A 9,273-nucleotide genomic window follows, 5' to 3' on the forward strand; every position below is an offset into this window, starting at 1 on the left:
GAATGTAGTGTGAGGAGGTGCAGGAGAATGTTGAGTTCCAGGACTCCTATGGGTGCTGAGTTGTGCAGTGTGGCGAACAAGAATTGGTCGTTAGTCAGAAGAAGCAGCTGATGTTTGACCTCTACCTAGTCTTGCTTTGGCTCCTGTTTCCTACATTTATGTGTACATCAGGCTACTAGTAGTCATGGGTAACCTTTGGTGGTCTAATTTTTTCCTTTATCAAATGGGATACTGCAAAGAAAGACAAAAGCCTTCTCTGAAATGTGAGAAGTTATCATTCTTCTTCCTGCGTATGTGTGATTCTACTCTGTTGAGTAGTTTTAATTTCCACCGACTACTGTGATAGTTTCACACAGATATGTAGCAAAATTATTTAGACTTGGTAAAATGCTAAAGTAACAGCCCATACAGAGAATGTTGTGGTCTGCAGATGAAATAGATATTCTTAGAGTTTCTGTAATGTTATTTGCCTGTTGTAACTTTTAAAACAGCTTTTAAATTATTTCATGGACTACAATGCCTTATATATTCAGCTCGGATGGCACAGCTTGTTGCTTACACTAGAGTACGGAACATCACCTCTAATAGTAGCAGTAGTAGAGATCTGAGCCTCGTTTGTGCTAAGCTGGGCCAAAGTCAGTTAGCCAGTGTTGCCTGCTGTGGAGCGGAGTTGGGATTGTCATTGTGAGAGAGACATGGCCTTTTCTGTTGCCTGTGTAGTACACATGCTGTTCCTGGAGGATATCACTGGTTTAGTATATTAATTCATTGCTTTCTGTCAACAGTAATGGAGAGAACTGGAAACAAAAGCTGAGTCACATATTTCATCAGCTTCATATTAGCAGGTACATGTGTTCTATGGTAGGTGTTGTGGTAACAATTAGAGGTTTATTTTAAGGAACTTAATTGACAATGTCCCACCACAATAAAAAGTCAGGTTTTTGAAGGCTTTGGCTCCCTTTGAAAAAAATTACTGGTTAGTAGGTTCTTTTGAAAATCTATCTTTTCATAGTTTCATTTGGTTAGAAAGCTGTTCCTGTTTTACTAAACAAAGCCTTTTTGCAGTTTAAAGCAGCAGCAGAATGGTTGCAAAACTGTCAGATATGTGTGCACATCCATATTCGTAAAAGTTTGTAAACATAAAATAAGAGAATGTGAGCTGTGTAATTACAGAAAAAAGCACCAATAAAACAACTTGTTGAGGCACATATACAATTTCTTCTATTTTTCAAGTACACAGCTGAATTGGTTATCTGCAGATGATTTTAAATTAACATTTGGGGAATGCAATAAACCTAAAGAGCTATTTCCTCATTTCATAACAGCTGAAAAGACATTTCAGCATGAAGGAGTGTTTCTTAGATTTCTACTGATGTATAGACTCTGTTGCACAATGTCTTCTGTAATAGAGGATTACTTTTAAGTGATGATTGATTGCAGAAAATACATCTAACTGAAGAGTATGGAACATGCCTCTTTAATGATATTGACAGCTGTGGTAACTGAATATCTTAGTCTTACCAAGCTGGTACGTTTCCTCTTCAGAATATCCTATCACTTCATGGCTGATCACAAATGTAGTCAGAAGAGACCTCGAAGCCAAACGTTTCTCAGGTTGCATGGAAAAGCTTCATTTAGGATTTGACAACCAAAGTGATTCCTATGGTCCAGTTCTATGATGAAAACGGTAGTTGATCATCAGTCAAAACAGTTGGCTGCAGATTATTAGGGAACAAATATGTTAAAAAGAGTGCCGGCAGAGCTGCCCTGTGTTCTTAAGCCCACCCACAAAGCTCCTGTTCTGGTTTGCTTCGTTTAAACTCCTGTGCCCAAGTAAAGGTGCACAGAAAGGGTTGTAAAACCACATTTACTTTACACTTCTTCTGTGGTCTTTTCTTGTTTGTAGCACAAGAAGGGCAATAATTGAAACAGGGAGCCGAAAGAAGCAAAGCGTTTACTTTCTCAGTCTGACTGTTCAGTTGAGATGCAAATCTAAAAGTGCTCATAGAAAAACATTAATGTCCTGAGTAAGATTTTCAACTTCTCTTTGGAGCTCGATAGGTAAGGACTTTTAAATTTGAAAACTGAAGAATTGCAGTACTATTGACAACTATTTAGGAAGTTTATTAAATGGGTATAATAGCTGTTAACACACATTATTTTATTTAGCTTATTACATTTTTTTGTGGTCATGGTGCTAGAAGTTGCCGTTTCTTGTGTTTTCAGTAACAGTTGCTGAAATGAGAATTAAGATGGCAGATGCATGGTAAAGCCATGTGGGTGTCTTCTGGAATCAATGTGCCGTAAAGAGGGAGAGAAAAGGAGTGATATGAGAGGTGTAAACATAATGAAGAGCTATAGTAGTGTCCAAAGGTGGTGCAGACTGGCTTGACTAGGTTGTACAAAGGGTTTTCAATGTAATTCAATAACTTTTGGAGGAGCAGTATGTGACCCTTCCGATTGGTAAGGGAAACCTTTCCAGTGTTGGTGCCATGAGAACACAGCTGTCTGTGCTGGTAACCTACACTCTTGTTTTGGGATTCTAGTAGTGCTATGATCACTTGTGTTTAAAAGCATAAAGTCATCTTATCTAAAACTGCAGGATTCAGCTAATGAACATGATGTATAATCCACTGAGCAAGAGGCCTGAACTTACTGCATTTTATCCTTTCTTTATGTTATCATCACTTTTGTGTTGTAGTACAGAGGGGGAAATTACAAGAAATGAAAGTTAATTACGAAGAAGTTTTTTTCAAACACAATCTGAACTTGAAATTTTATTGCTGACAAAGAGGGGGCTCCCCTAGGACGCAATAGCCTATACGCTGAAGAAACTAAGGACTTCTATATTTCAGTTAGTGCCGAGTCAGCTCTGAGGCTAATTAATCAAAACAAATTTACAATTAAGTTCAGGCAGGAAGACTAATTAAGTAGCCAGTTAAGAAAAAGTGCTGAAGGAGGGAGCAACCTTAAGGGGAAAGTATGAGACTCCCAGTATTGGCCCATGAAGGACAATTAAGTGATAATTGCAGATCTCTCGGACTTTTTTTTTATGGCTGATTTTCTTCATATTAGCAAAAGCAGACATTTGCCTGTTAAGCAACTCAGCTTTACTGTGCACTCTTACGGTAATTCATAGGTAAAGCACAGAGGTTGCTGCAGGAATAAATAGGAACACAGCTGCCAGACTTGGAACAGTATTTTAGCTAGCAAAAAAGCCCCACTGTGTTTTAAAGACAAAGTAACTCTAAATGTTTGTTTTATTTGCTTCTTCATTTTGTGGCATACCGAGTCCATCTTAGCATCCTGTTTAACCTTTCAGACAAATTGCATTGAGTGAATTATCTTACCAGAATTTAGAATAGCTTCACTTTGTTCAGTTGCTAACCCTATTTAAGTTCACAGAAATCATTACCTTGTTATGAAATGGCTTCTGTTGCTTACATCCTGCACCCACGCTGCATGACATACTTGTGTTTCTTGATGGAAAAAAGAGGGGGGGAACTCTAATAGTAATATTGTTTTTACTGAAAATAATTTAGCTCCTCTTCTGAAGGACTTTTTAAGCTTGCAGAGCTCATCTCCGGTGAGATGCTGAGGGTTGCAAATGAGGTACATGCCCCAGTCCTCCTGCACCCCTCCTTGCCCATTTCCATGGAACTGTGATGCTGATGAAGTATGAAACCTGTCTTAATTAATTGGACACATGCATGGGCTAAGAATTTGCTTAAACCTCCATCTTTTTTTTTTTATTATTTTTTTTGTGCACTTACCTGGAACTTGAATTATTTCAGAAATGGCAAAGAAGGGGTCTCTTCATGTATTAAGGTGTTGATAGTAATTTTCTTTTCTTCATGAAATTCTGTGTGCACATGCTGCCAGTGTGATGCGCTGTGTCCTGCTATGCACATTGGCATTCACCTGCCACTGTTTCAGCTCAGCTGCTGTATCAAGTTTCAATCTGCTCCTTCATTTTTTCTCTTGCTGCCTAAACTAATTTGTTGCCTTTTCTGGATGCATTTCCCTTACCAAAGGTTTCTTTTTTGTCTTTGTGCTGCTTGCAAGGATTGTATCATTTTTTTTCTAACTCAGTTGCAGGTATTTGAATTATTTCGGAGGTGTTCTTGTGCCCGAAGTTTCCTTTGCTACCTCTCCTTCAAGCTTTATACAGGGCCTGGCAAAGCTCCCAATATTCTCGCTCAGAGAAGTGACACAAAAGTTCCTTTGGCCCCCATTCTTTGAAAGACTTTTGTGTAGTTGTAATCCCAAGAAGGTCGGCTTAGGATGTCACTGGCAAGGCGTTTGTTACCATCGTCATCTGCCGTCTTCCACGCTGCAGAAGCAGAACTGAGACTGCTGCAGGCCCGCACGGTTGCCCTTGAGCCTCATCCATCTGTTGAGGCTGGCTCTGCAGTGCCAAAAGAATCCATCCCAGCACGATTCCTCCTGGCCAGACTTATCCCAAAGCATCGTAGCATTGTGCTTCTTGCTCCTCTTGTAGCAGTAATTCAGCATGCTGGTGACTTCCTTTGCCTTGGCACAATCTTGCTGTGGCTCTGCCATCACTTAGGCACCATGCCATACCCTGATTTTGCATTGGCAGGCTAGTCCAGGCATTTACCTGCTCTTACATCTTCATTCCTCTTGCCAGTGGGAATGCCATTTGACACCAGCTGGTTTTGGCACAGCGGTCTAGCATGGTAGAGCGTGCCCATTGCTGCAGATACGGATGGGGATGCTTATGCCCTCTCACATCCTGTTGCTGCCTGACTTTTCTGGTAAATGCCGGGAGAAAATAATCTCCCTGTTTTTTGATGTTTCTGTGGTGTGTAAGGACGAGCCTGGACTGAATAAGCTGGAAGAGCTGAGTGGCCCTTCAGGATGACCTTCATACATTTCTCTTCAAGACAGAGCTGAGACCTGACCCAGCTCATTTGACATACCCTTCCGTGTGGCATGGCTCTGTCCACACAGTTCAGAACCTGCCATCTCCATTCTACCCTACTTACTGCCTGTGGGTGGGAGTGTGTATTGGCAAAGTACATTAGAGTGTTTGTACACTCTTGGTATCCTCATTCTTATCACCAATTCAGCTTTTCTGAATCCAGGGCAACTGGCTCTAGGTGGTCCTGCTTGAGCAGGAGGTTTGGACCAGATGACTTTCAGAGGTCCCTCCCAACCTCAACCATGCTGTGGAATCAGACTCCCATGCTATGGAAACTGATCTCCTATAAATTTAGTTCATGCTTGTGTTGGGAGGACCCTTCTGCTGTACATCTCAAGTGGAGGGCCTTTTCTGTGTTACACAGCAGGCTATGAATATGCCAACTGTGGCAGAGTGTGGGGTGTGCCAGAGTGCTTGGCCACCAGTGAACAGCCAGTGTTTTCCCTTTCTCTACAGTGAAAAACAAAATGTGCATACTAAGTTGTGTTACAACTGTCAGATTTAAGTTTCCCCTTCTGGTCTTTGCTCTGAGGTGTTCCTCTGAGGAAGGCACATACCTGGGTTTGATGAGAAGTCCACTGATCAATTTTGGGGAATTAGCTAACAATTTTCTGCATATGTACCCCAAAACATTTTAGTATAAGATATTTTGATAGTAGGCTGTTATTTTTCACTTGCAAGTCTTAACAGCAGTCTTCATTCGGTGTGCGGGCTTTAAACCAGCTCGAAAATTTGGCATCTTGTGCAGTCCAGGCTATCAAGTGGCTGCTTTTTCCATGTAACTCTACATCTGGAGTAATAGTCCTCAGCTGTCACTTGATGTGGTGAGTTGCATCAGATGTTATTCCCTCAGTTGGCAACAGTTTTAATTCTTGGACTTTTCCCTACTGTCAGCAGCTTTGTGTCGCCTTTGGGACTGTAAATCATAGCTTGTGGACCATTTGTCTAAATGTGAGCTTAAGCGAATTAAAATACACACAAGATTTTTATAAAAATAGAATGAAACTCACACACACATTAACTACTGGTGTCTCATGGTCCTCCACAACATAAAACATTTCATATGAGAGATAGCGTAAGAAAATACATGCAGAACAAGTGTCAGTGTAACAGCCAGGTGTGGCTTTGATGACTCCAAACTTTGCACAGAGGAACGCATTTGTTAGAGACCACTGTTAGCTAAATTAAATTAGACTAATGTGCTTTTTTGAGCATAATCGAAATGATACTAATATTTGTATTGATTTGCCACTGGTGTAGGTGAATGCTCTGATGTCCTTGCTGCTGTGAGTACAATTTGCAGTTGTTCCACTTTACTGTCTAGTAACTCCCTAATATTGTGGCACAGTCAGATAGACCTTTTTTAAACTGTGTTAATTTGAACTGATTTCTATTCTTCCTATTATTTAGACCAAAACCAAGAAGCACGTTGTTGGAGACGATAACTTTGGCCATAACTTTGCCTGCAAATTGAAGATCATCTAATACAAACGAGTTCTAAAGAACATTACCTACCATCCAACTAGAAATACACCCCAGTTTTAGGGGCACGTTGTTTCATTGACCTTAAAAGATCTTTCTGCAGTGTAAATTGTAAATACACGGTTTGTTACAAATTATTTTTTCTGTACATAAATATTAAATAATGCAAATCAGTTTTGATTTCTTTGATTTCTAAATAATTTAAGAATTAATTTTCTAGTAGTCCATGCGGTTTTGAAAATACAGGTAATTCCATGACTTTGACTTGTAAATATTTATAAATAATGTGAGTTACCTTGAGTGGCTTCAAGGATGTCACCAACAGTGAAATCTTTCAACTGTTCTGTTGGAGTTGTTGAAATTGTTAAAAGGAGTTTTAAAGTAAAATATTTTTCATAGAATAGAATCATTTAGGTTGGAAAAGACACTTAAGGTCATCAAGTCCAAACAGAAACCTAACACTGCCAAGTCCAACACTAAACCATGTCCCTAAGTGCCACATCTACATGCCTTTTAAACACCTCCAGGGCTGGTCACTCAACCACTTTTCTGGGCAGCCTGTTCGAATGCCTGACAACCCTTTCAGTAAAGAAATTTTTCCTAATATCTAACCTAAATCTCCCTTGCCACAACTTGAGGCCATTTCCTCTCATCCTATCTATGTCCTATCTGACAGAAGAGACCAGCACTCACCTCACTACAACCTCCTTTCAGGTAGTTGTAGTGAGCGATAAGGTCTCCCCTCAGCCTCCTCTTCTCCAGGCTAAACAGCCCCAGCTCCCTCAGCCGCTCCTCATAGGACTTGTGCTCCAGGCCCTTCCCCAGTTTCGCTGCCCTTCTCTGGACACGCTCCAGCACCTCAATGTCTTTCCTGCAGTGAGGGGCCCAAAACTGAACACAGGACTCGAGGTGCGGCCTCACCAGTGCCCAGTACAGGGGACAATCACCTCCCTGCTCCTGCTGGCCACACTATTTCTGACACAGGCCAGGACGCTGTTGGCCTTCTTGGCCACCTGGGCACACTGCTGGCTCATATTCAGCCGGCTGTCAACCAGCACCCCCAGGTCTTTCTCTGCTGGGCAGCTTTCCAGCCACTCTTCCCCAAGCCTGTAGCGCTGCATGGGGTTGTTGTGACCCAAGTGCAGAATGTGGCACTGAGCCTTTTTGAATCTCAGATGCCAATACAGATTGGCTTTGAAAAAACACTGTTCCTAGTTGACAGTGGCTTTGGTTCCAGTTTTTGAATCCCTGCTGTTCCTGCCATAGTTATACATAAACTCTGGGTTGAAATGTTGCAGAATTCTTTTGGTTTTCAGGTAAATCATAAGCAGAGCTACATTCTGCTGCAGTGTTGCGATCATTCAGTGGTCTTCAGATTTGGTATGTGATGACTTACACTCTCTTCCACATTCTCTGAAATTTTGAAGGTATTTCCATTTAGCTGGAGAGGGTGCTTCCTGAGAGTTCCCTGTTACAGCAGATCTTGGATAGTCATCAGAGTGAAATAAAATGAAAGCACCTCCCATCCCTTTGGGAAAATACAGTCCATTAGTTTTTCATTTGCCAGGAGCATCAGTTTTTAATATTTTCGCTTTTCCTTTATCTCCTGGGAATATCAATCTGCATAGATCTATTATTAATTCCACAGCAACGAGCTCATTTTCTCAAAAATCTTTACTCTGGGTAGTAAAAGTAGGTCTCCCTAGGAATGATTTAAAATCCAAATTGGACTCAAGTATACTATGCATAGTGCTGGGTTGTTGTTGGGTTTCTTTTTGGTGGTGGTGGTGGTTGGCTGGTTGGTTGGTTGTTTTTTTTAAAGGATCTTTGCCTCATCTGAACTCACTGTTTTTGTGATAAGCTAAGTGTTATAGAGTTGTCCAGCATTTAAAACTTGGGAGCCTGGATCAGTATTAAAACAATTCTGCAACCAAAACAATTTTTGGAGGTGAGAGGGTGAGGAAAAAAGCTTCTCCTGAAGGACAGTGTACTATGCTATGAATGATAGTGTATTAAGTTATTTAAATGTTGCAGAGAAGCGAGTGTCGTGGTTTAACTTCAGCCAGCAACTAAGCACCATGCAGCTGCTCGCTCACTTCCCCCCCACCCAGTGGGATGGGGGAGAGAATCAGGAAAAAAAGTAAAACTCATGGGTTGAGATAAGAACAGTTTAATGGAAGAGAAAGGAAGAAAATAATAATGATAATAATAAAATGGCAATAATAATAATAATAATAAAAGGATTGGAATATACAAAACAACTGATGCACAATGCAATTGCTCACCACTTGCCGACCGATGCACAGTTAGTTCCTGAGCAGCGATCCACTCCCCCAGGCCAACTCCCCCCAGTGTATATACTGGCCATGATGTCACACGGTATGGAATACCCCTTTGGCCAGTTTGGGTCAGCTGCCCTGGCTGTGTCCTGTGCCAACTCCTTGTGCTCCTCCAGCCTTCTCGCTGGCCGGGCATCAGAAGCTGAAAAAGCCTTGACCTAGTCTAAATACTACTTGGCAACAACTGAAAACATCAGTGCGTTACCAGCATTCTTCTCATCCTAAATCCAAACCACAACACTATACCAGCTACTAGAAAAAAAAATTAACTCCATCCCAGCCGAAGCCAGGACAGGGAGCAAGAGGGGCTTTCCACTCCTGGAAGGTTCTGTAAGCTCCATTTATAACATTCATTCCCATCAACCTTGCCCAAGCTATCAACCTGCAGTTCTCCTGTTTCTTGAAGCCCTATCTCAATTCCAGTAAGTATTTACCATTAAATAAAGCAGCAGAGAATCCGGCTCTACCACTCAGCCGTCTGCTGCCTCTTCTGTGTGCGTGGGCGAG

General features: G+C 41.4%; 1 protein-coding gene across 1 annotated transcript in view; it reads left to right on the forward strand.

Moving 5' to 3' along the window:
• The window catches only part of CENPC (centromere protein C), a 32,461-nt gene extending 25,870 nt beyond the window's left edge, over nt 1-6,591 (forward strand). Inside the window, exon 19 of the mRNA XM_075033380.1 lies at nt 6,356-6,591. The gene's annotated coding sequence lies outside the window, so the exon portion shown is untranslated. The remainder of the gene's footprint in view (nt 1-6,355) is intronic.
• The last annotated feature ends 2,682 nt before the right edge of the window (nt 6,592-9,273 follow it).

Source organism: Buteo buteo, chromosome 1 (genome assembly GCF_964188355.1).
Source record: "Buteo buteo chromosome 1, bButBut1.hap1.1, whole genome shotgun sequence".
Lineage (NCBI taxonomy): Eukaryota > Metazoa > Chordata > Aves > Accipitriformes > Accipitridae > Buteo > Buteo buteo.